The 27506-nt window shown below is 42.4% G+C and overlaps 1 protein-coding gene across 6 annotated transcripts in view; it reads left to right on the forward strand.

Moving 5' to 3' along the window:
- The first annotated feature begins 3267 nt into the window (after positions 1 to 3267).
- Positions 3268 to 27506, forward strand: part of TBL1XR1 (TBL1X/Y related 1) — a 111980-nt gene continuing 87741 nt past the window's right edge. For 5 of the 6 annotated variants that reach the window (XM_054074480.1, XM_054074485.1, XM_054074481.1 and 2 more), the window contains exon 1: positions 3268 to 3470. The gene's annotated coding sequence lies outside the window, so the exon portion shown is untranslated. The remainder of the gene's footprint in view (positions 3471 to 27506) is intronic. The other variant, XM_054074486.1, reaches the window with a different exon arrangement.

Below are 27506 nucleotides of genomic sequence, written 5' to 3' on the forward strand. Positions count from 1 at the left end.
AGAAACTTTGGTTTTTTCAGGCCTCTTCAAGCAAAGACCAGGGCTTTCTCAGAATTAAATGATTTTGCAATGGAAAAAAAAAAAAAAAAAAAAAAAAAAAAACAAACCCCACACACAACTGTTTTCTGCAAGTATTTAAATATCATTCTTCATACAAGAAGGATAAGTGCATGGGCCTGACCATGAAAAAAATCAGCACTGTGAGGTGATCCTACACCTAGACACCCACCCTTCTGCTTTCATCAAGGCTTTGTGGAGTCAAGGGGTCACATCTGTTTGTGAGGTGAAGCTTAGGTAGGTGAAATCTGCCTATGGTATGTTCCGGTCCTTAGGCTGAAATTAACTCCATCCTTAACTCCAGAACTGCCACCTTAGGACTAGCATCATTCTCCAGCAATGCTGAGCAATGTTCACAAAGACAGAGAGAAATAAGAGCTACATTTGGGGCGCATCTCTCTACTTTCCTGTTTTGCCAGACGCAGTAAAAGCAAGTTCTGCAGAAGCGCAGTGACGTGAAGGCCTTGTTTGGGCAGCATTGGACCTGAGCTTGCAAGTGTGGAGAGCCTTTGGCACAAGCACGAATGACATCCGTTGTTGCTGTGCATGGTTTGTGGTCATTGGGACTCCGCCTGAGTGCCAGTGTCCGGACATGAGAGCGTTGGACCAACGCCCAAGAGTGTGAAATGCTATTGCAAAAACATTTTAGGATGGCGAGGACTGCCTAGTGATGAATGTGTTTTGATAACAAAGCCTGCTTTAAAACATAAACCTGCAATATAAATGATAAATAGCATTTTGATTCTCAAACCAAACGGCATCCAGGCAGGACACAACATTATGACTGCCCCTCTACTCTGCTCTCGTGAGACCTCACCTGGAGTACTCTGTTCAGCTCTGGAGTCCTCAACACAGGAAAGACATATATCTGTTGGAATGACTCCAGAGGAGGGCCATGAAGATGATCAGAGGGCTGCAGCATCTCCCATATGAGGATAGGCTGAGATAGTTTGGCTTGTTCAGCCTAGAGAAGGGGAAGTCTCAGGGGAGACCTTACAGCAACATTTCAGTACATAAATGGGGCACACAGGAAAGCTGGGGAGGGGCTCTTGATCAGAGAAGGTAGGGATAGGACAAGGGGGAACAGTTTTAAGCTGAAAGAGGGAAGATTTAGATTAGATATTAGGAAGAAACTTTTACTGTGAGGGTGGTAAGTCACTGCCACAGGATGCCCCAAGAAGCTGTGGATGCCCCATATCTCGAGGTGTTCAAGGCCAGGTTGGATGGGGCTTTGGGCAATCTGATCCGGTGGGAGATGTCCCTGCCCATGGCAGGGGGGTTGAACTGAATGGTCTTTAAGGTCCCTCCCAATCCAAACCACTCCATGATTCTATGTTTCTATGACTATAGAGGATTATTTTAACAAACTGCAGTTACGGGGCAGCGCAGTAACAGGCCCAAGTACTGGCACTGAGTTACACCCAAGGCTGGCACATGCACAGGGACCGGATCCCTAATGCCAGGCACCATTGCGGGCTGTGATACACTACAAGAACATACAGAAGTGCTTTTGGCAGTGGAGCACAATTAATGGTTTTCCTAGAAGAACTTTGGGCCTCTCACTACAAGAAAGACATTGAGGTCCTGGAGCGTGTCCAGAGAAGGGCAATGAAGCTGGTGAAGGGGCTGGAGAACAAGTGTTCCAAGGAGCAGCTGAGAGAACTGGGGTTGTTTAGCCTAGGGAAAAGGAGGTTGATGAAAGACCTCATAATTGTCTGCAACTGCCTGAAAGGACGTGTTACTGAGGTGGGTGTTGGTCTCTTCTCCCAAGTGATAGAATCATAGAATGGTTTAGGTTGGAAGGCTCTTTAAAGATCATCTAATTCCAACTCCCATGCCATGGGCAGTGACACCTCCCTCTAGACCAGGCTGCGCAAGGCATAGGGGGTAGGATGAGAGGGAATGGCCTCAAGTTGCACCAGGGGAGGTTTGAACTGGACATTAGGAAAAATTTCTTCACCAAAAGGGTTATCGGACACTGGAACAAGGAGGTGGTGGAGTCCCCATCCTTGGAGTTATTTAAAGGATGGGCAGATGAGATGCTTAGGGATATGATCAGAGGGCTGGAGCACCTCCCATATGAGGAGAGTTGGGCTTGTTCAGCCCGGAGAAAAGAAGGCTCCGAGGAGACCTTATAGCAGGCTGAAGGGGCTACAAGAAAGCTGAGGAGGGACTGTTCACAAAGGCTTATAGGACGAGAGTCAATGGATATAAACTGGAGAGGGGCAGATTTAGCCTAGACATAAGGCGGAATTTCTTCACCATGAGAGTGGTGAGGCATTGGCACAGGGTTGCCCAGGGAAGCTGTGGCTGTCCCATCCCTGGAGGGGTTCAAGGCTCAGTCCAACTCGGCCTTCTCTTCTCCAGGCTGAACGCCCCCAACTCTTTCAGCCTGTCCTCGCCCGGGAGGTGCTCCAGCCCTCTGATTGCACCCCTAAGACCTCATCTGCCCATCCTTTAAATAACTCCAGGGACGAGGACTCCACCACCTCCCAGTTCCAGTGCCTGATAACCCTTCTCAGTGAAGAAATTTTTCCTAACGTCCACTCCGAACCTCGGCCGTTCCCTCTCACCCTGTGCCTCGAGCAGCCCACTCTGGTGGGATGTCCCTGCCCACGGTTGGAATTGGATAATCCTGAAGTCCCAACACAAACACTTCTATGATTTAGTAGTGGACGGGTCCGGTCGGGCTCGATGCCCTCAAAACTCTTAGTGATTCTATCAACTTCCAAGACGGCTCCCGGTCCCTCTCCCCCGGGGCCGCTCCCCCCCAAGCCTTGGGCAGCGCGGGGGGGGTCTGGGTGCGGGGGGGCCGCAGCCGTGTGTCCCCCCGGGGCCGCCCGGCTCCTCCTGCCTGGCCTCGCCTCCCGGCCGCTCGGCTCGCCTCCCTCCCGTCGCTCCGCGGCGCCCATTTCGGTGCGGCCGGGCACCGCTCGGCGCTGCCTGCGGGCCGCTCGGCTCCTTCCCTTAGTAACAGCTCCCACATTCTGCCCCGATTCCTCCTCAATCTCAATCACGCACACTGATATTACTTTTTTTTTTCCCCCCCTCCTCCCCCCCTCCTCCTTCCTCGGGACCGAATCCCCCCCTCCCCGCCCTCCCCCTCCCCTGGCTCGGATATAATTGAATATCACAGCGCTACTCGCTGGGTGTTTTTTTCCCTTCCTCCTCCCGTGTGTGCGGTGGTTTGTTGTTTTTTGGTTTTTTTCTTTTTTTTTTTTCTCATTTTTTTTTCCTACCCCTCCTCTCGCTCTCGGTGTGGACACCTCAGCTAAAAACAAACGCTGCCCGGCGCACGCCCGCGTGTGAAGGCGCCCGCAGACAGATGTGCGCGCACATGGCGGTGTGACACGGGAGGAGGCGCAAACCGGGGGGATCTCGGGTGCCTCCGCTCCCAGGGACCCGCTCGCAAGGTAAGGACTGGGGGGGGAGACTGGGGGGGGGGTGCGGGGCGCCCCGTTTGTCCCTATGGGGGGGGGATGGGAGCCCAGCGACCGCCTCGCCCCCTTTAGTGAATGCTGGAGGGGGGGGTTGGGTCCGGGCTGCAGGGGGGAAAAGGGGGCGTTTAAGCAAACGGCACCCCCTTCTTCCCATCCCCCCCTTTCTTCCCATCCCCCTTTCTTCCCATCCCCCTTTCTTCCCATCCCCCTTTCTTCCCATCCCCCCTTCTTCCCATCCCCCCTTCTCTTTCCCCTCCCCCCTTCCCCTCCCCCTTCTCATTCTTCCCCTCCCCCTTCCTTCTTCCCATCCCCCTCTCTCCTTCTTCCCATCCCCCTTCCTTCTTTCCCCCTCTCCTTTTTCCATCCCCCTCTCTGCTTTTTTTTTTCCCATCCCCCCCTCTCCTTTTTCCCATCTCCCCTTCTCCTCCCCCCGCCCCCTCCGGCTTCATTTTTGTTAAAGGATTTAATGGAAGGAACACACACACACACCGGCACTTGGGAGCCATGGCAAGCGCCCTATTTTTAGCCCGATTTGTGCGGAGAAGCGCCCTCTCCCCCCCCAATCCCGCATATTTACTTGGGGGGGTGTGGTGTGTGCGAGCCCCGCTGGGAGGGGGATGGGCGCCCCCCCCCAGCCCTGTCTTCGGGGAGTCAGGGGCTGGGCTGGACCTGTGCCCCCCCGGGGGCGGAGCAGCCGAGTAATTGACCAGTTTTCCTGGGAAGTTCGGGGTGGAACGTGGAACACCCCGTGGTGGCCCGGTTTGGGGCAAAACCCAAGCTTTTTTGCACTTCCTAAGGACCCTCTTTTCGTGGGTTTTGCCTCTGCTCGAAACCCGGGTGCAGATTGTGCGCTGCATCTTCCTTGCACGGTTGATGCAATGTATTTATTTTCTTGGTAGAGGATATAGGTCTTGCAAATAGCACGACGTGTGGCTTGTTGTTATTGTTGTCCCCTGAAAGGGTTAAAGCTGTCGTGTTGTTCCAGGTGACTTTAATCTCTCATCACCGAATTGCCTTTTAAGGCAGCTTGAGAGGATAAAAGTCTCCCCTGGCTTCTCTCTTGCTCTTTCTCTTGTGCTCTTTCCCTCCTGCACACCAAACTTTGCGTGTGCTTCGTGGCTGAGGCTGTTGCTGCAGAAGACACGTGAGCCTGGAGGAAAGTTTGGTTTGTAGGTCGCTGTGTAGGAAAGTGAAGTTTGCTGGTGAAGTTTTTACTACTCTCCAGTGTGCTCGACTTCCTCGTTTTCCTGTCTGCGTAAATCAAATTCCTGCCTGATGTATGGAGGGGATCACAAAACGTATTCTTTCTTTATTATTAAAACACGAGGGGCGTGATCGGGAGAACCAAGTCTTTGTTGCTTAAGAAACCCCCCATATTCTGGGTTTGTCTGCTTGTTTTTCCTGTCCTGTGGCACTGAAAGAAGTGTCTGAGGATGCTGAGCACGTGAACAAGGCCCTTTGGTGTTGGCAGTCTCTGCCCTGTGGATGTTCTCCCGTATTCTCTGGGGCAGTGGTTTATGCCACTTAGAGAGAGGGCACCATATGCAAAACCAGTGTTTGGGTTTTGAGTTGTACTGAAGTTCTTGGGTGCTCAGGGTTTTTTGGGCCCTTGTCTTGCTCTGAGCAGCCTTAAGGTTCTTTTGCATGAGGCTCATGTTGGATTTGGGGCGTTCATTTGGATCCATGTGTGTTAATCATCTTTTCAGAATATGCTTCAAAAAAAGGACTGTCCTACAAACTCTTGTGCGTCCTTGAATTTAAGAAGTCAGTATGTGTTGGTGATGAGTGTATGAAGGACGTTTTTTTTCTGTTAGCCATGACAAAAAAGGTGGCCGTGCTGTTGTGGTGATGCTGCTTAGGGTGCAGGTGGCACCCTGGAAATCATTGTAGAAAACTTTGTGTTTTTTCCAAGTGATCTTTTGTTTCTGGTTAGGATACGCTGTATTCCATTAGGCCTTATTATTTACTGAAGATCACCTGAGCCTGTACACTGTCACTATCTCAAATTTTCTTAGGGGAATGTAAATTTCTCTCTATGAGAACAGGGTTCCTGGGGTACTGTGTCTTGGGAACTTGGTGGCGTGCCTCCCAAACTGTTATTGAGAGCACCTGGAGAAGACTTCATTCTCACCCCGTGGGGAATGGAAGACGAAATATGATTTAAATGTGTGAAAGGAGATTGGGCTTGGCTTTTGGGCTTTTCAATTTTTTAGGACTGTAAGAGTTTGCAAGAGTTTGATTTTTGTTGGTTTAAGCATGAACAGCCATAGTACATGTGTGTAGCATAAAGAATGCAATAATTACAGGAGATTCTGTTGCTTAAGCTTTTCTCCCCTTCAAACAGGTAGTTATGAATTTTTTTTTTTTTTTTACCCTGTGAGTTTTTTTATATGACTGTTTCTCTCAGTTTTATTCTATATATGGTAATTAGTGATGTTTGTGTAATGCTTTGAAGTTGTAAGGCATGGAGTAAGTGCTAAGTACCCAACAGCAGCACTTCATAGCCATTTTCCTATCATGAAAGGGTTTGATGCTAAAAAGTGCTACAGCCTTAAGCATAAAGAGGCTCTGGATGGATTAAGAAAATGGTCAAAAGTGTGTATAATTGTGTTTTCAGGTAATATTTTTTAGTTGGGAAGAACAGATTTGAATAATGTAAAGCAAACATTTTACCCAACTTGATTCTTGTTTTGGAATTGAATTTGTTATGAATGTCACATTTGAGTTAGAATGTATTTGCTGTTACCTGTTTTGAAGTGGCAGTAAAGACCCACATCCTACAAGGGCAGAACCATGTAGAAGTCAGGAGGTTCTGTAAAGAAACACACGCAACTTGGTGAACATTGGTAGTCTAGTTTGGTCGAATAAGCTTTGCAGATGTCTGAGAAGCTGCCCACAGATTTCAAGTGTGTTTTTGTGTTACTGGTGGGCAATGGGATGTCAGACTTTCATGACACGGATACTTTTTTGGTATCACAGCACTGTGCAGTGTTTTGGGGAAGGCAGAGGCAGTGACAGACATGGCACCTTTCCTTCACTAAGCCTATTCTCCTGCTCATCTGGAGTCGCAAGACAGAGTCACCTCCTCAGTTTTTGCTTGCAAGCTTTTTGTGCTTGTCCCACAGCTGTTCAGTATCATGGGGCCCATGTGAGTTCTGACACCTTGCTGGAGAGGATGCTATTGGCAAGAGAGGAAGAGATAGGCACAAACCTACCATCAGCACTTCCCCTTCTGATTTGGGATAGGTGGGTCATAAAATGGTCTGGTGTCTGCTTCAGAGAGGAGGGCAGGGACAGGGTGTACTGCAGGACTGCACTGTAGCGAAACTGCAATGTTGTGATGCTGAAATGTACTGAAGTACAGCTCATTTATAACCTAATTTGTGTTGTTTATATTGAGACTTGTGGTAGTGCTGGGTCTACTGACCAGCCTTAGTGTGTGTGTGTTTCCGCCTGTGTGCGCATACACCGAGTATAAGGTGTAATAACGACTGTATTTAAAGGCCTAAACATCAGCTTATGTAAGTGGCTGGAGGCTGGGAGAGAAGTGAAAGTGTGTGTGCACCTCTGTAATTATGAGTGTTTAGCTCCTACAAAAAGCGATTACTGTGAGAATGTGCTCGTTGCATGTACCGTTTTAAATATAAATTTAAGGGTTTGTGTTAGGTGAAGAAGTGTGAGAAGTTTTCTGTTAGGATCTATGATTGACAGCTCTTTTCAGTATTTTTAAGTTGCATTGCAACATTAATGTAATACCTTCACGTTAACAGGTAATGAAGAAGCAGTTCCTACATTCCTGCTCTTGATTTAGCCACCCTGTCCCAAATGCCTGGAGCTTCCTAGGCACTGCAGTGTGGAGTTGGATGGTTTTAATTTCTGTAAAGTAGCTTAATGAAAAGAGTGACTTTACTAGAAAAGGGTTCATCCGGTGATCCCAAGCAGACTAGATGGAGACCACTTTATTCCTATCATAATTGGTTTCCTCTGAGATAAAGTATGACAATGAAAGGAGGAATAAGGAGTATCTTTTCAGATGAAATTGTAAGGGAATATATTCGCTTTCTGTTAATTTTGCAAAATTGAATTAGCTAACTTGAGGTAAAAAGCAGTGAAGATGAGGCAGCGTCGCTGTCGCTTCATGAGAGTTGATCAGCTGAGTGAAAAAGGATGGAAGTCTTGTCTAGAAATCACTCTGCCAGTTTGTGTGAAAACTGCGAACAGCTTCTCCTCATTAGGGTTCTGCCTTGTGGTATCTAATGCAAGATAAGAAGGCCCTTTTCTTCCTTCTTGTAATGAAAACAAGGCTGAAATTGTTTATACACAATGCCCTGGACTCTTAATGGCCGCGTTTGAGCTCAAGTTGAGTTTTCTTTTGGTTCTGAAGTATCTGTAGAAGTGTAGCTCAGCTTACCTACTGAAACATTGATTTTTTTTTTTTTTACACTTTGCCATGTAGTTTTCTGTGACATCCTTTAGACTCTCCTTTTTGTATCGATAAAGAGCCTTAAAATTTTTTTTTTTGATAAGAAGTGGTTCTTCCAAGCTAGAGGATGTGTAACTGAGAGGGGAAAATGCGCATACTGTTAGGGTGTGTAGGACCTATCTGTCTTGAATCCCCAAAGAGTGACTCGTAGGTGTTGGTTGCAGCTTACCCCTGCTCACTTGGTTTCTTGGGTGGGCTGATTGCTAGAAAGACCTTTTAGAATATTTTCTTACCTGTAGAAATAATAATAAAAAGGCTTGGTGAATTGGTGTGGCTTTATGGGAAAACCTACTGAAAGACTCTCCAGAGTGATGATGAGGAGTTTTACAGGCTTGTCTAAGTCGAGGTGTGTACTGTCTTTCAGAAAGTCTGCTATTGGCCTTTGAATGTAACTAATTTCACAATTTAGTGTTAAGTAGAGCTACTGAGGTCCTTCTGAACAAGTTCTCTTGAATACCAGAAGCAACATAGTTACCATGCTATCAGACTTACATGTCCTTTTTTCAGGATGAGTAAGGCAAGCAGACTGGGTGTCAATCTGGTTGCCTTTGAGCTGGTTCAGTGCTCACGTGTGGCCCTTTGTGGTGCTGTGTGTACCCGGCACAGCTCCAAGAGCGGTGTATCATGGTGTGGGGTGGATAGCAGGCCCTTGGGTTTGTGCTGTAGTTCTGCTTGGTGCAAACGCGACTCTTCTTGAGTGTAAACTGGCATCTGCGTCTGTGAAGTAAGATATTAATACAGTCATATTTTCAAAGATGCTGAGCCTCCACAGTTGCATGCGATGTTGGCAGTCTCTGTGTGTGCTTAGCATTTCTAAAAATCAAGTCTTGCGTGTGGTTTGCTGATTTTTGCAAAATCCCGTGAGGGTGGTGCTTCTGTTTCTTTCTGGGAGCTGTATCGGTAAAAGGCTATGTTGTGTACTCTGGTTTGTGTTTATGGTTGTAATTCTTAGGTCTCCATGTTGCAAAGGAGCAATCTCGTTTATTAGTAACGTCTAGCAGTAAAAAAAAAAATAAAATCTGTGATCCACAGAAAAAACAGTTGTGTGTTGTTTTTGTTCGATTTTTTTTTTATGATCTAAGGTTTGGTTCAATTTCTGTTCAACGTAAGCGTTCGTTACATAGACACTCTCCTGCCTTGTGCCATATGCAAACGTACCATGTGTTATTCCATATCGCTGGAGGTGCGTTACTAGAAATTTCAGCTGCTGTGGTGTGAGTAGGAGGCCTTCCCTCCCCCCTCAGTGGGGCAGTAGATTGGTCAGCCTGGCAAAAGGCAGGCCAGCAGCTGTCTCTGCAGCTAATGCTGGTGCCCCTTTTAAGCCGTAGGTGAGCTTGGGGAATGATTCGGGCACTACCCCAACGCATGTAGAGCTCCCACTGAACCCCACTGACATTGGGGCGATGGCAGATTTTTATGAATTAGGGCTGTGGAAGTGACTCTGGAAACTTTCCTGTTCTGCAGGCAGCTATGTGCCTGCTGGCAGCCACTATAGAGCATACAGAAAAGATCTCTGTACAGCCTATTTGTGGAGCATTTTTCCAAGGTTATACGTTAAGGGTCCAATATTTACTATTCATGAAAATCTACAGCTAAATACTGTTCCCAGTGCCAAAACCACAGAAATTGTCAAGGTTTAGAGCCATAAATATAACCTGTCCTGAAAGTTGCAATCATTTAATGTTAACAGTGTTAGAAGTTCAGGCTCTTCATATTGGTGACCTATGGCTGGCAAACTCTGAGCTGGAGATTCAACTTGATTGTGAACAACAAGTTGAATTTCAATCCCCTGATGGTTCCCTCAAAGTACCAGGCAAAGAAGAAACAATTTGATTTCCTAGAACAAGTTGTCCAGGCTGGCTCAGGAGAGGAGTAACAAGTTTTATAGCTCTTCTGTGTTTTTGGACAGGCTGATTAATGGTCGAGTGTCAGCATGACTTCTGAAAATACATTTTTGCCTTGTAAAAATAGTAATAAAAATATTTAATTATTTTTCATTTATCATTTATATTGGTCTAACTTACTATCCTGTTGGAACAGATGACACTTTTTGCCGTTAGGTGAAGCATTTGGGAGAGAACGTTAAGTGTGGCTGAAAATTTTACCTTAAAATACTAAATTATTTTAACTTAGATGACCCTCTTTGCCCCTTGCTTCCAGGTCTCCTTAGCTCCCAGAAATTGAGAACTTTTCCTCTTTTAGGTTAAGTCTAAATTTGGGGGGAAAAAGTAGTTTTGATATTGTATAGACCTGTGGGGGAAATAACGAGATCTGGGTCAAAAAAGTAGGACGTGCAAGTTTTAGAAGTTGTTGAAGTGTATTTATTTGTCCTATATTAGGTTAAAGGAAGTATTGGTGCTTTCAGTTTGGCAATATGTCCTTCAGTCTGCGGTGTTCTCTAAAGGGAAGACAACTGTTAAACAATGAATCACAGCTAATTTTTGTATGGATGTCAGCATTCTTCTCTAGTGCAGAAATTTTTGCTTAGTTATTAACACAAACAGGCATTCCTAAATACAGACTCTTAGTGATAAATTGTAATTGGGAAGAGCTTCCTAAAAATATAGATTTTTGCCATGATGATATTTGTGAATCTGTAATGTATTTACTTTGGGGTTACGTTTGTTCATATTTAAAACTTCTTAAAGTACTTTTACAGCAAAGTTAACATAGACCTGGATGGAGAAAAATGAAGAACAGCGTCGTCAAACCATATATTAATGTTGGTGTCAAATAAATTGTGCTAGAAACATCGGTTTTGTAGCAATAGATTAGCTGTTTCCTATAGCTACTGCAACATATCTGGGGTTTAGAGAAGTAGGGACTGTGCTCGCTCTGTAATTGGGATGTTTTGCTCATGTGGAGGTGGTACCTGATTTTCACTTTCTGAAACTTCATTGTGCATTTGAAACAATCTGATGCGTCTTGTTCAGACTGTAAATTTCTAGCACTATTTAAGATGAAAAAACAGGAATATGAAACTGGAATATGTTGAATTGTGATGAAACTTAAAAATACAATGAAGCAGCATGCTAAGCAATTTTGGCGAGCTTAATCTGATAGTGATTACAGATTTTTTTTTTTTCAGAACCTTTCACCATTATAGTAAATATTTGTCACAATTGTTTGAGTTGTAAGAAAAATGCTTTGTATTTCTGTGACTGTTTTCCAGGGCAGATTCAGAATGGCTGTTGATTACATCAGAAATATCAATGTGTTTATCTTAACTGTTGGCAAAGTCCATGTTAGCTGGTTCCTCTACACACGTAGGGTTATTTTGATTTGGATTCCTTATTTATAGTTCATCAAGTCTCTTTGTAAGATTCTTTCTTACAGTACTCATAGTGCACAGTGAACATATTGGAGGTTAAGTTCTAAGAGTCTGTTTCATTAAAACAAAAATAAACTTTCAATAAACTTTCGATCATCCCGGTGAGGTGCCTGGGCACCACAGCTCTCCCCAGTTTTACTTTCTGGTAAAATAGATGGCACTGCTTGTATCTTAAATATCCATCCTCTCTGCTCTCTGTGTGGTTCTGTGGGCTCCTGGTGGAAGCCCCCACTGAATATCCTTGTCAGCTTCCTTTCATTGTCCCAGTGCCTGGGACACAGCTGGGGCCCTGGACTGGAGAGATACTGGTTGCTTGTATGAACTGGGACACAAAACTGGACTTTTAAAGGTCCCGTGTGCATCGACAGAAATGCTAATACGAATTGTAAAAATGATATGAAAGGTAAAAGGATGGAAACTTTCAGAGGTAGCCAGGGAAAACAATTTTGATTTGTTGTGACTCGCTTTTTGACGCTATGGATGACTTCATGTGAGAGGCTTGGAGGGTATGTGAAACGCAATGTCAGACTCCAGCTAAGAGTATGTCCATTATGTAGGTTGAGGTTCCCTGTTGTGCCAGCCCCAAGGCACCTGTACGTTGGGCTGAAGAGCTCCAGAAAGCTGCATTGATGATGTTAGAATATGTAAAATTTACTTGTATGCTTAATGTGCCTTCCGCTTTCCCAGCTGTGGTTTGTAACTACCTGCTTGTGGAACAGAGTTTTTCCAAGATGAACAGAAAGAAATGCAGTGTTTTTTAAAACACACGTTCAGAGATCAGGTCAGTCAGATTTCATTTGCATTAAAGTTACTCTAAATGGTGGAAGTTTGGAACTGTTGTGTGCTTCCGTGTGCACGGTGCTGTCTGCTTTTGTTTGTTAGTCTGGTGCTGTTGGGCCTACTGCTGTTCTGTGTGATTCAAATAACCTCCCAAGCCTACCCCTGCATAATTAAAAGACAAATGGTGCAAGACTACACTGCTTTTTTTTTTTTCTGAAATTAACCCCTTCCAATGATCAGTGTGGTCGCGCCCTCTCCTCTGCTTGGCTCTGCTTCCTTGTCTGTGCTGTCATGTGAATATAGCAAATTAATGTGATGTACCAGGGTGTGTTGTCTCATCCTGACAGTATGCATCCTTTTGTTATAATCCCTTTCTAGGACTTTATTTGATTTTCTAATCTCTCCCCTACCTGTTTCCACTCCCTCACCCCCTGCCCAGGGCTTTATTGTTTTTGTCATTTTGGACTTGATTTTGTATCCTCTCTGTCTGTTCTTTTGTCAGTTCTTTAAACCCATTTCGTGCCTTTTTGTTTCTGTTCTCAGGTTTTCTTTGCTTTCTTCCCTTTTCTTCTAAATTTAGTTAAGTTTACGTAGAGGACTTGATTGCATGTAGCTGTCTTGAGCCAGTGAGCTTAGGTGGGTTTGGAGGGTGCAGCCCTTGTCAGTGGTGGAGGGAAACCTGCTGGACTGTGAACATCTCCTTTTGCAGGCTTGGTGCTGGCAGCGGGGCACTGAGCAGAGGTGAGCGAGGGGGCCTGCGTGCGGCGGAGGGGTGTCTGGGGCAGGCACCTGGGCAAAGAAATGGGAAAGGCATATTTTGGCCATGCCTGTATTTGATAAACATAGCCTTGGCTTTAGGCGTAAAACATTGATCCAGCTCTTAATGAAGTCAGAAGGGGGCTTTGGGAGGAGTTGATGTGGATGTTTAGTGTGGATGCAAAAAAGCTGGGGAAGTTTGAGTGAAAAACTAAGTGCTCCGTGAGGTTAGCTTGGGGCTTTTTCAACTAAGGGATTTTATGCAATAAATTTTTATTGGCATTGTGACTTAAAATTAGCAAAAACAAAGTCAGTCATCATGAAATCAGTGACAGTCTTATCTTATTGTTTTTATTGTGGGTAGTGTTGACAAGTCACATGCCCCATTGTTCTGGGTGAACAAACACAGCTTTGAGACCACGAGCTGGTACGTGCGCACAGGCGCCTTTGTCCTGTGCTACATAGATGAGTGTGTGTAATTCCAGCTTCAGAGGTGAAAGATCATCTTTAAAGAGTTCACATCTAGAAACTGCTTAATATAGGAAATACTCTTGCCTGATATTTAAGCACCATTTTTATTTGGCTACTTGTTGTCTGGAACCTACTAAAATAAACAGAAGAGAATAATGTGTCATAAACTCTCTTGTACTTTCTTGCCCAGTGAAACCTGTGGCTTGTATTCTGTCTCTGAAACAGATGCGCTTGGGACAGAGAGAATGCAAAATGTGCTTTTGAGAATGTCAGTAAAAGATTTTTTTTTCCTTTAAAGTCTTTCAAATATAAGTCCTTTACTGCAAAACCTTTGGTACTTGAGATAATGGTGGTGAACCTCATCTCTACTGAAGTTAGTTTTGTTGATTGCCTCTAAATGACTCTTGCTGTTTATAAATCCCTGTAATTGGGAAATGTGTAGTGTAACTAAGATGGATGCAATAGAGACTGGCTGCAGGAGCAAAGTTGGCATGTGGAGGCTGTGGATGTAGTCATCCAGCCATATCTGGGGGAAGAGTCCCATTGAAATTACTGTGAGTTTTGCCTAAGGAAGAACACAAAGATTAGTTTTCCCTGCCTGCAGTAATTTTATGATGTTGTTGTTTTTAGTACATCTTAATAATGCTAGTGTAGCTCATTTTCTGGTTCAGCATTTTTAATTCGTAGAATAAATTTTTCTCTTCTTGTCAGTTCATATTCTTGCCTTTTTCGCTTCAGAAACTGGTGCTTGCAGTGTGTGTTATGCCAATACAAAAGTATTCACCAAAATGTTCTTGAATTATCAGAGCTTCATAAGAGGTATTATCAGGATGCTTTAATGTGTAGTGGCACCAAAGCTGGTCAAAATGGTCATAGATCTCTCGACTGCGTGTTGACCACATCAGCTATGTGTCTGTCTGCCCTCTGACAGTAGAAGACTTCCGCAATTTTGGTAGCTTATTGGCAATCTGTAAAATACTGCTTTAATTTCAGTACAGAGGGAGTGGCAAACTTTTGGTGTCCTAGTATGGGTACTATGCATTGATGGAGCCTGTCCTGTGGGTTACTGTTCAAGGTTTTCAGACTTTTTTTGAGCATGACTGCAGTTTGTCTATGCAGCCCTTTCATGTGGGGGTGCGTGAATAAATGGAATTATGGAATTACTTCCTGGTTAAAAATTCTCTTAAGTTTTCGTGAAGTTGTCTAGATCTGCAGTGGAGCCCCAGAGACACCTCCAGTCCCCATACCGATCATTTTATGGTTCTGGGTTGACTTAATATACCTGCATGTAATAGATAACTGCATTTACTTTATTTTTAGTTTACATCACTGAAGACTTTCTGTCCACATAATGATTAGGACAGAAAGCTAGTGGCGGGATTGTCTGCTATTTCTGCCACTGTGTGACCTTAGCAAATGGATTAACAAATTTACCCACGCACCAGTGATTTAATACTTAAGAGGAGGGGTTTTGAGTCCAGTTCAGTGCCCTGAGATTTTCTGGTGAAAGGCTACGTAGCAGTGTCAAGTGACATTTGTTTTGTTTTTCAGCCTCTGCTTGATTGGATTTTTTTAGTTTAGGCAAGTGCTCCCTATAGGTTTTGTGCTCGTCTTCTACTTTTTATGTTGGATAAAAAACATTGGAAATATTTGCTGGTAGCGCCCATCCATGGAGAAGAATCATGTTGAAATTTGGCTACTTGGTTCATGAAATTGGGCATCTTTGTGTCCTTGCTAATGTGGAAATGCAACATTACACAAAGTTTTAAGGTTCCTGCACTGGCTTTTCCCAGACCCTGGCAGCTCTTTGGGTGTGGGGAAAAGGCTGGACTTCAGTGTCTGAGCAACTTCAGGAGTGAGTTTCAGAGCACAGCTACACAAGCAGCTGCTGGTCACAGCACTGGAGATGGGAGCAGAGGTGGTGGGATCCTGGCCCTGCTCAAAGTGGAATAGAAATGTGGTCAAAAGTTATAGGTGGATCTCTGTGAACTTCTCTGTCTGGAAAGAAAGTTTCTATCCTCTGCCGCAGTTTATTTTTTCTTCCACCATCTCATGCTGTGGTTTATTGGTCCTATAAACATGATCTCTGGAAAGATTGATTGTGTTAAAAACTAGTACTATTTTAGGGGGGTGTTACTGTGTTGTTACAGTGAAGGTGGCAGTAAACTTTAGGTTATCCGTGTGAATTAAACTATAATAGGTAAGGGTGAGACATGAACCTCTTACGTCAGCTTTGCTATCAGACAAAATCTTCGCAGACTGCAATAAGCCAGCTAATAGCTAAGCCAGGCTGACACCAGCCTTTCTGGATGTGGTGATCACATTACTCATACTGTCTTGACTGCTTAGATTTGTCCATATATAAAGTAGACATGAGTGGTGACACGATCCCTGTCGTGTGCTTGCAACTTGACTTGGGCAGGTCTTCCTTAATAAATTCCTAAATTATTATTGTTTTTAAATTTATAGTTAAGCAAATTTACAAGCTTCTATAAAAATCTTTTTTTAGGCCCTTTACTGAGAACCAGTGGTATTTTCCTTGTCAGAGCCCGGGGCAGATAGAGCTTGTCAAGAGAAATGCTTATGCAAGATGTGCAGTCTTAATGTAGGATGTTGCTTTCTGGTGAGTTTTCCCTGGCAGTACGGGTGTCTCCTAAAGTGCATCGCAGTCCTGGCGAACACAGTTGTGCTTGGGATGCTGATGAGCACGTGCTTTCACTGACATTGTCTTGTTTTCATACGTTGCTTGTGTATTTTTTATCTCCCGGCAAATTAAATTTTAGGGAGTGTTTTGATTTTTGGGAAATCTCTTCCATTTGGGAATAGTACGTAAAGTTGCCTACATTTGGGTTTTGCTGTTGTGAATTGTGCTTTTACAGTGTGACTTTTGTTATTTTCACCATGCTTTACATTGAGAAATGTCCTCAGGTTAATTTTAAAAGAAAATCCTGCTAGGAGTTTAATAAATCCCTTAAACTTTACCAGAATGTATTTACACTTGCTAGGCAGCGTGGCTTGAAGTTAGGAGCACGGATTTACAGTGTGTTCACATTTTTTTTTTAATGACTCTAGAAAAAGCATCTCTTTCCTGTTTAGTGTAATAGGTTTCTATAGATCAGCAGATATAGCTGTTGGTGTAGTCAAACCCTAATTGCTAAAAAATTTGCTTTTAAGTGTGAACATTGGGTATTTTTAGAAGAACTGAGTGAGGCCCTTTCTTATTTGAATGGTTTTCTTGTATTCTGAGGCAGTCTACATGTTCTTAGTGAGAAATACATTACTGCTTCATTGAAGTCAATTCAGGTTCCCTGGAAATGATCCAACCTTCAGGAAAGAAAAATATTAGTGTGCATGTTGTGGGAAAGAGTTTCCCTTTATTTCGGAATTTGCTTGTCATGTTTAGCAAGTGAGCCATTTTCAGATGCATTAAGGCTTTGCAAAACTAATTTTCAGGGCTGACAGTTTTCTAGTCTTGGGTTAAGCAAAAAGATTAAATTTAATGTTTCCAATTTTCTGTTGTTTTTAAATAGCTATGGATATGTATATATAATTTGAGTGCCACGCATGTTTCAGGAGAAAAGAAGAATGAACCATTTAAAATGATGGTGATGATGAGGGTAGCGTTTTTTAGCCAGTCGTTTGTTTCAGTGTCTGAAATGCTTTGTTGCCAGTTTAAATATTGACATTCATGGAAGTAGCCTTTGCTTGGAAGACTTAAATATTTGCAATGTGTTGTTTATTTGGTTTATGAAGTTTTGTGCTGTTTGAATGCTGGTTTTTATTTTAGCTATGAGTTTGGCAAAACACATTCTAGCATATGTAGTCAGTCATAAACAAGCCAGAGCGCGCAAACATTCTAGTCCTGTGGATATATCAAAGCTTATAAGGTTAGAATTAAAGCTATCTGAATGTCTGTGCACTTGCATCTTGGACCTGTGCTCCTTGGAGACCTTCAGGATGCTCATATAAAATTCTGTGCCTCCTATCGTTAAAGCAATAACTATCTAAAATTATTACAACTTCAGGCTTTTAATTGAGGGTGGTGGTGGTGTTGCAGGTTTGACCAGAGCTGAATGTTACAGATATGGCTGAGTTGTCTGCCTGTTCTCCAAAGTGAGTGGGGGCTTCAGTGGTTTAGTGATGTGTTATATGCTTCTCTTGAGATGGTAGAGCTTTGGCAGGAGGCTGCTCTTCAGTAGTTGTACGCTCTTCAGGGTTACACAGGGTGCATCATTGGGTTCCTGAAGCCTGCAGACAGGCTACAGAAGAGGGGAGGTGAGGTGCAGCCCCAGGATCGAGTACTCTGTTCAAGGCTGCTGGAAGGCGTATGCTGCGATGCTTAGGGGAGCAGGTGCTGAGTCAGGCTGTTGGGGCTGATGCTGCTCGAGCTGCCCCAAAGGCGGTATCATGGGGAGGACAGTCTGGACGGCCTCTGCCTGGGATGACAGGAGCAGAAGCTGGAGCCTCCTTCTAACTCGGGAGTTAACTCGATTCTGCGGGAAACTGCTATGCTCCTGCATCTAATTGAGACCTGCCCTTCATTTTTTCCCTCTCCTCTGGTGTAACTACCAAACCAGGGTGTTTTTCTTGCACTTGTCCCTTCTTTCAGTGTTTGTTTTGAACCAAGTGCTATCTTTGCTCCCCATCATTGTAATCAAGGAGCTGGAGTTTAGAGGGTTTTTTTTTTTTTCAATATTGAGACATATTTCATGTTATTTCCTAAATACTTTGTTTTGACTTTTAACATCTTAGTAACTGAAGACCTGAGCTGGTTTTGTTTAGAGCTAATTCTTCCTCAGGCAGCAATCAGATCTGAAATGTATTCCTCTAAAATTTGTGAAGAAAAAGCTCTCTGGTATTGTTTGAATTGAGATTAGCTCTGAATTTCCAGATAATGCAATTTTCTTTTTTAAAAGAGCTCCCTGCCCCACCCTCCTGGCAAGCCCTACAGTATTCTTTGTGTGAATGTACTATATGATCTCTAATTATATGATCGCATACCATTCCACAAATAGTGCAATACAATAGCATAGAATTATTTCTAGGATTTTGTAGAGGTCTATTCAGTAGACTACCTCAAACTCTGATCGTGCAAGTTGTTTTGTGTAAGTTGACTCTTTCCCCTTGCAGAAGTGGTGTTTAATGTAGCTCTGCCTTAAAGCCCAGATTCAGAGCTCATTATAGAATCGGGGATTGGGATGTCAGTTTTGAAAGTTGCCATTTAACTGCCCTTATACAGGATATGCATGTTAAGTAGAATAGCAGAATAACAGTGAAATTGCACACCTAGGTCTGCAGATGAATTACCGTAATTAACTGCTTCTTCCCATGAATTGCACTTAACGAGGGCTGTGCTGTTCACTGAAAATAAATTGCATAATGCATTACTGTTGACTAAATTATTTACATACCTTAGAGAGGAGGTGGTATGAAATGTCTGCAAAATAAGTGTTGGACCATTACGGAAGTGAAATGTTGGGGAAGAGGGAGAATCATGGGTAGAACGTGGGGTAGCCTGCCTTCTTCTGGGTCACTGAAGAGTACAGTATCCTATTTGCAATGTAGTGCGTGACATCGTGGTTACGTATTTATTACACTGCATTGCATAACGGATGTGTGGAGAAAGCAGAGTTAGATCTGTGCATGCAGCCTTGAGCCTGCTCGAAGAAGAGTGTATCTGTGTGGTTATAAATTGCTAAAATTTACAATTTTTTTTTTTTTTTTGTCTGCATAACTGAGATCCCAAAATCTGCTAAGTCGAAAGCAAAATGTGGGTTAACAAAATAAACTCTAAACTAAACTGGACATTTTTTGAAGTGCCTGCTGTTCTGTTTACCTGTGAACGATCCTTTTTGTGACTGTTGTGTTTTGAGGTGATATTCATGCTCTATTTTTCTTTTCTTCTAACTTATTTAGCCAAGAAGTATTCTTTTAAATAAAGCACAATATTTGGATCTGGTATCCTGTTTTCATCATGTGGAATCCTGTAAGGCCCTTTTTATTGATGCTTATTATGAAAGATGGTTCCACTGTATTGAGATAGCTTATCCTAATTTACCAGAAGAATCATAAAATAAATATATTTGTGAGCTGCTTCATGCATGAGCATTAGCAACACCAAATTAACTGCAAGTGACTGATGATGGGCTCAACTAGAGGTGGCGATTTGTGTTGGGATTTGCCAAAATGAAGCTTAATACAACTTGTGTTTTCCACAGTGCCACAGTTTAGCCGGTAAAAGCCAGTCCATAGTTATAGATCTCAATTCTGCAGAGCTTTCCTAATGAGAGGTGGTGACTTGGGATGGGGTGAAGGAAGCTGCAAGTGAGGTCGTGGCCCTCACAGAAATCCAATTGTTTATGTGATTGTTTAGGGTTATGATCCCAGTGGAAATGTGGTTGCAGTGGGGAAAAGCTTTGTTAAAACAGCTGAGCTTGGGATGTTGGATCACATTTATTTTTTTGTAAGTGGGCTGAAATATTTCATGATTGAGTAGACTCTTTTTGCCACATTGGCTGAAATAGGTCAGCTGTTGAGGTAACAGCAGCAAGAAGTAGAAAAATAAGTTGTGTGGGTTTTTTTACCAATTAAGAAGTTTTCTTGAAAAGCTTTACTTCCTGTTTGAGAACACATGCTTGAAGTTTGGCAGAAATGTAACCTTTGTGTCAGGCATGGCAGTATTTTTGTTTTTCTTTTTTGGTGTTTTTTTTTTTGTTTGGGTTTTTTTTTTTTGTGTTGGGTGGAGCAGTTCTGTAAAATGTAAACTTGACATAGGAAACCTTACTTTTTGCTGGTTTAAGTAGTCTGTTCAGGCTAGAGAATCACTGACTGTAGAGGGCTTTTGTGTGACGTTATTAAAAAGCTATAAATGACAAAAGAGCACTAACTGGTACACAAGCAAAAGTGTAATTATAGCAGAATATGCTTTGAAATAAAATATGTTAATAGTCTTCTAACATTTATGACATAAATTATGAAAAAACCCCATTTTTTAATGAAGGTGAAAAGATTGATATTCTTAAGTGTTGGCTGGTATAATAAAGAACTCTAGCTTAATATATTCCTTACCTTGGACAGTCACTTCCCATTTATTTTTTCAAAAATTTCACAATGTTTTCAAATACTTTGTTGCACCTCATAGTGATGAGGGTTTAACACTACTGCAAATATGTCCTGGGCAAAAATAAAAACACGGAAGAAAAGATTAATTTATTTTTTTAATATTTTTTTCCCACTCTCTTTACGTTTTTAGAAAATGGTCCAAATGTAGTTTGCTAAGCAAACTGGAAATTTCCTTGGAAAAGTTGTGACATTGCAATGAAGAGAAAGGGAATCTGATTATGGTTACATAGTTCTTCAGCCACAGGGTGAATTGTAAAGGCACTGCTGAAGGACAGAGGTTTTCTGCTGTCCTTCTGCTGTTGTTGTTTGTCACTGAACTTCTGAGCTGTTATTTAGGAGAGAGGGATGATCAGAAAGGACAGCAAAGACCTTGGAAACACTTTGCCAGAATCTGAAATCTGAACTGGGGTGTTGGAAATGCGTATTTCCTTTTTGAGGACTGGGAGGTGAGACTGGGGCTGAAAGACTATAGAGGAAGGGGAGGAGTTGCATTAATTCTGTTCCTTCTTTTCTCTTTCAAAGCCTGTCTCGGAGCATATTAATCTCTGAATGCTCTGAGCACTGATTATGTGAATGTGTTAGGTTCAGAGCCCTGCCTTAACTGTGCACAATCTTCACCAGCATCTTATTTCTGTTTGTTAACAATCAACTACCTGATGTGGCGCTGTTTATCGCCCGTGGGACAGTGATCTATTGGAGTTCTGGTCACACCATAAGGCTTGCTTGTGCTCAGTCATGTGTGGTTGAAACTTCAGTTAAAAAATGAGGCAGTAGGTGAATCGGTACGGAGAGATGAAAGTGTGCATGGAAGTACTGGTGTTATATTGTCCATGAAGAGGAATGGTCGGTTTGATTTTCTGTGGCATAACCGTCTTCAAATTTGTTTGGCTTTTTGGTTGATTGAGTGGATTTTTTTAGTATATCACAGAAAAGTTTTAAGAGAAAGGTCTCAAAGAAACAAACCAAACAAACTGAATTTTTATGGAAAGCCTCAGGGCAGTGAGAACCTATTAGGACACGCGAGTAGAAGGGGCAAGGCTTTACGTTTAGGGTATAATTATGGGTATGGAACAACTGTAAATTTGCAGGTGAGAAAATACTCTGCTTTGCATCATAGGCCGTCAAAATCCCTGTTGAGCAACGATGGAATTTGTCTTGGCTAACATCTGTTCCTTTTTGGAACGAGTGGCTTTAGAGGAAGGCATGACATTTGAATATGACTTCTATTTACCCCAATCTATCTGTCTTTGTAATTTCAACATATAATTTATTTTCTTTGATTAAAAAATACAGCTTACCTATGCAAGCTGCCGGCCCCTTACACAAGTGATCATATGATCAAGACAATTAGATTGAACTTCAGCATTATTAAAATCACTTCCATAGGAAGCTGGCTGGCTGCCCAGACATCTGACGTCAGTTAGGAACCACATACTCAGTCTTTTGGCACAGTCCGGTGAAAGTCACTGTGCTTGGGATCTGGATGGAAATAATTTCTGAAGTCTGAGCGCTTATACCTAATGTCTTCCCAGGCATCTCCCTCCCTTGGATACCTTCCTGCATACGACATCTGAGTAGCCCTGCTGTCCATAAACACAGGGAGAGTAACACCAATCTTTAGCATTAAGCATTCCTTCATATATAACAAGAAGTTTCCATTCAGCTTGCCAAACTCCTGTTACATCGTGTAATAATATGGGAGAAGGACTCAGTTGTGGCCAACTTATTTCTTGGTAAACAGTGACAAGGAATGATGTCTCATTAAAAAATGTAGTGTGGCAATACAAAAATCATGTTTATTGCCAGTTTTAGAGTTGTATAAATATAGATGCTAGACATCTGCTGAGTAGTGCTTTAGCAGCAATACTGAAACCACTTTTACTCAAGTTAATAAATCCCAGCGCTAGGAAGCAAAGTAGTGGAACGACGTGTAGAAGCAAGGCAAATGAAATGAGCAGTGGAAATCATATGTTGGGTGAGGTTTTTTTTGAGTATATTTTCCACAAAGAGGTAGTTGCTTAAGAATATTCAGTGTTTCAGGGTTTTATCTACTCACGCTTGTTGAACGGGTGTGACAAAATAAACATGACTACTCATGAGTGTATATTGGACTGTCAGTAGTGAGAGCTGCATCCGCAGAGTAAGTGTTGTCCAAGTTCCTTGTACTGGTGTGCGAGTTGTAGGGGCATCCCCAGATTGCAGGTTTTTATGTCTCCTTTTTACGCTTCTGCAGGATTTGGTCTTGAAAGGCCATTAATGCGCATCGTAGAGTGCATTGGGTGTTTTGGTTTTGGATTTGTTTGGTTTTGGGAGGTTTCTTTTTGTGCATTTGTTTTTTAAACAGTAAATACATCTCACTAAAATTGTCAAAAAAGAAAAAAATCTTTTTGTGTAGTCCCATTCTAAGTTACTGACGAACAGAGTCACTGTCTGGATTTAAATTCCAAAGTAAGAGTAATTTAGTACGTGGTGCAGGGATTTCAGTACTGTGCTATCGAGCTGTTAAAACAAGCATTAACACATAAAATCCCATGCATTGAAGAGTGTTGTGCATTTGCTTTCATAGGGAGGTATTTTCTCCTGTCTGAATTGGTCACTGATTGCCTAAACAATGTTATTGTGTCCCATGTGTGACCAAGTATGTGTTCTTGTGAGGCCAATTATTTTCAGTTGAAGCAAGAGAAAAATAGAAGGTGCAAGAGCCACACAGTGTAGTTTCACAGATAGATGCTGCTATCTATCTTTTAAATACCAAAGTTGGTTGAAATTAAGAGAAATGTAGAAGTTACATCAGGTGTACTTCAGATGGGTTTGATGCAGTTCTTATCATTGCTTTGTTTTGGTTTGTTTTTTTTCCTCTAAGATACGCCTAAGTCTTTCATCTGTTTTGTCCTCAGTTTTTACTGGTAAATGTTCATCTGCTGTATTTGTCTCTTGAAATCTGCAGGTTGTTCTTTTGACCACCACCTATCCATTGTCTTGTGAATTTGTGTTCAGCATTTTCTTGCTTGTTTAGCAGAGAACATAAAATAGTGCTGTGCAATTTTCCATTCCAACTCCTCCTTACTGCCTGAGCCAAATCGGCTTTGATGGTAGTAATGTTAACTCACCGCCTGCCCCTTCCCCCCTCTGTTGCTAGCTCTCCTCAATAAAAAAAAGCATTCTCCATCCACTTCCAGTTGAACAACCAGCTTTATCCAAGTCTAACATCAAAACCAGATTCTCTGTGCAGTAGCCACCAATTTCTTACATTCTCACTCTAATGTTGGTATGATTTTTTAATTGTTTTTTTAGGTTATTGTTAGAAATTTCGTAATAAAAACAGATTGTGAACAACTCCAGCAGGAAGAGCAGGGCAAGGATTTTTTGATAACATTCCAGGGGGAATGTTTTTCTTTGAAAGATAGATTTTTACAGTGTGTCTTTTGAGGTGGAAAAATTGTAACATTTGAATGAGTCCAAACATATCTGAGAGCTGACCGCAGGCTGGATGTCTGATTTGATGTTCTGTGGACACAGATACTGGTTTCTGTGTGTAAGTGAAATAGTTGCATTCTGTTTAATTTGAATGGTGGGAATTATTCTAGTATTTAGTGAACCTGTTTGATTACTGGAATGAGCGTGGCATGGGAAGACTGAAGGACTTCAATTATTTATGGGGCAATTTTTATTTTTTTGGTTAATTATATTGATTTATAATTAACTCACTGCAAGGTTCCTATGAAATTGTTTTGTGTGAAATACTATTTATTTTACTTTTTAATAAAATGCCTCAACTCCTATGATAGGCATGCAAATAATTGAAATAAATTATATGCAAATACTTATTTAGTAGTATGGAAAAATAAGTGTGATGTAATTAAAATGCCTGGAATCTCACAAGCTTTCCTCAATGGAGCCCTTGTAATGGTGTTTTTCATCTGTGTTTGCCTGTGTTCCGCTTTCACTGTTCATCGTGAAGTTTTGTGGCAACTTGGTCGAGCAACAGAAGTGACCCTTTGCATTAGAAATGTGACCTGAATTGTCTTTCTAGTAATGTCACCATAAGGATTTTGGAAATGCTAGAGAAGAATATACTATTCTCCTTGTTGCCTGGATTTAAGGGTTCAGGTGGTTTAAATGTGTAATTCTGCTGGAGTCAGAAAGCTGACCAAGCTCCTGTTCGGCATCAGGCAGGGCTGCAATCCCCTTTGCTCAGTGAGAAAGAAGCCAAAACCAGAGCTGAGGTGGGCTTTGAGTTGTGCAGTGAACTCTTACTGAATTTTGATGGAAAGGCAGGTAAAGAAGGCTCTTTAGGACCACAGCTATAGGCCAGACATTAAACTGCAGCCAGATCTATGCCATTCTTGGGTATCTCCAGGTCCAGGTTCCTTGCATCACTGTTTTCTGAAGCACAAAATAATGTTTTGTCCTCAGCTGATGTTAATCATCTTACATGTATTGAAGTGTGGATCTGACCGTGACAGAGAACAATTGATCTTTTAAAATCAGACTTCACTTCTTATGAAAATGAGTGGATCCCAGAGGAGAAAGGATTTCTGTTTTCATTTGTCACTCGTGGTGATGAGACATATTTCATAACTTGAGAAGTCCTGTCTTGTATTGACTTTCTCTCTGTCCGGGTGCTTGCTGACAGTGTGATTGGCTTTGATCCCAGCCTTTAATGGGAGAAAATCTTGTAATGGCTTGGGTGGCTTGTGGACAGATCTGATGAGAGACAGATTCTTCTGTTTTGTGAGCAGGTCAGGTTGGAATTGACAGAATACAGTGGTGTATGTTTTCAGCATGGAGAGGGTAGGTATCAGTGAAGGGAAGACAGCTCATAGGAAGAATTGAATTGGCTTTGGAAACGGCCCTGGAGTAAGAAACTATTGAAGTAAAGGCTGTGAAGATTGATCTTTTGGGAGTTATTGCTGCAGGATACATGAAACATTTTACTTTCATTAAACTAAACTGTATTTGAGTGTTTTCTTAGTTGTACCTTATCTCTACACCACAATTGAAGGAAATAACTTTTTGTCCTTTCAGATTGCAGTGGGTGTGTCTGTTTAATAGCCAGTTTCAGGGTGTTTTAGTTAAGAATGAGTGGTCCAGAATGGTTGCTCGAGTAGTGTGCAGCGTACAAGTTTCAGAGTGGGAAGGGAAGGGTAAGTTCTCAGCACGTGTTTGCACACTGTGGACTCGGTTGAGAAGAGCATTTAATGGTTTCATTGAAACCTGTTTAAGAGATTGGGAAGTATTTGCTTAAATGAATTCACCACAGTAATTTCTAGATGACACTGGCTAACATGAGTATACAGGATACTCTCTGTAGTTCACCGTGAGGTGTGAACTAGTGAATTTTTAAATAGTGATCTTCCCCATCTGAGAGGCGATATGGAAGATTGGTTGCCCATTTGTCTGAATTTTAGACAATCTGTAAGACAAAGTTGCTCTTATCCGTTTCTGGAGTACGTTCTAGAGACAGTAAGTTGGGTAGCAATTTTTGTTTGATCGTTTGGAGGCTTTCTCATTGTCCTCATCCTCAGTGAGCTGGACAAATAGTCACATTTTAAGGCAGGAAATGTAATACTACTTGAGAGCTAACACAGCAGCCTCCAGTAAAGCACTAGTACTGATGGCTGCGTTACCATGCACTGACTTTCTGCTGCATTGTATTGAGCTGCATGTTCCTGGAAGTGGTAAACGTTAAGTGGCAGTAAGAGATCTCAATATTTTTTGTAATTATACTGAACAACAACTGTAGACAGCTGTATGATTTCAGAGGAAAGGTATTTAAGAGCCCCAAATCTCTACGCTGATTCAAGCTTCCTGCCAGCAGTTGCCCTTAGTGCATGGCCCAATGGAAATTGATAATCCCATCTGCATTCTCTGTCCTGGTTTTAGTCAGATGCAGAGACTAGAAAACACACCTAAAGTACTTAAAAACCCAAACAAAACTAGACTTAGATCAGGGCTGCATGTTTGTGCCAATTAGTGTGCTTTCCACATCATGAAGGGCATGATGTGCCCAATGCGCTGCCTCTGGACGAGAGGTAGTATCTGATCAAATCTGGTGTGTGTCAGATCACAGCTGCTCCTTTTGGGCTTTTTTTTAGTGCAAATTCAATCTGGAAATGTAATTTTGTACCAGCTCCACCCTTTGTCGTGTGTGGCGGTTTGCTGTGGAGTTTCACATTTGGCTGAAAGAGCCTTTGACCTGGCTCACCTGGAGTCCTCAGCATGGTTTCATAGAGAATGGGACACGCATTTGTGGTCTTTGCAATATGAGGAACAGTATTTGTCATTGTAAGAATTTCAAATTATTGCAGCACAAAGTGTGAAGAGAAACAGTCTCTGGTAGGCAATACTGGAATAAAACACTATATTTCTCTAGTGTCCTCCTCAAGCTGTTCAGTCTTCAGATAGAAAAGTATAAGACATGTTGAAGTTTGTCCTTGCAGTCCTCCCATGGTGGACCACTCTGCTACTGTGGTTTAGATATATTATTCATGAAGCTGCTGGGAAAGATGTACTTTACGTTCAGAACCATGGGTCATGTACACCAGATACAGTTCCTTTGTGTTGGTAGCATGACAGTAGTCCATGTTCCCAGGCTTTAAGACTCCAGGGTCCTGTGAGTTTATTTGGTGTCCACTGAAACTTCACAACTGAAACGACTACCCTTAAACTTGAGGATAAGTGAGAGGAGAAATTGGTTAATATAGAAACAAACTTCACTACATTTTCTGGATGTGAACTTCTGAGTGTGCAGTTAAGGTAATTTTAAAGAAATAAAAGTTGGTTTGTGTGAATGGCAGACTGACATTTCTGTATGATTTGCTCATTTGGATCCCCTGTTGGCAGTTTGTAATCTGTCCTTCAGGCTTGCACTTAATGGGGGAGCGTTCACTGCATATTCTAACTACCACAGGCGCTTGTTTGCTCCAGTATGGCCTGTGGCATTTCTAGGGATGCCTCTGGAGTGAGGAAATGGGTAGTCATTAAACTAGAGGAAACTTGAAAATAGTTTGCTTCAGGCAGCTTATTGCAAGGTTGTTTCATATTATTTTTTCTGAATAGCAGA

Source organism: Cuculus canorus, chromosome 9 (assembly GCF_017976375.1).
Source record: "Cuculus canorus isolate bCucCan1 chromosome 9, bCucCan1.pri, whole genome shotgun sequence".
Lineage (NCBI taxonomy): Eukaryota > Metazoa > Chordata > Aves > Cuculiformes > Cuculidae > Cuculus > Cuculus canorus.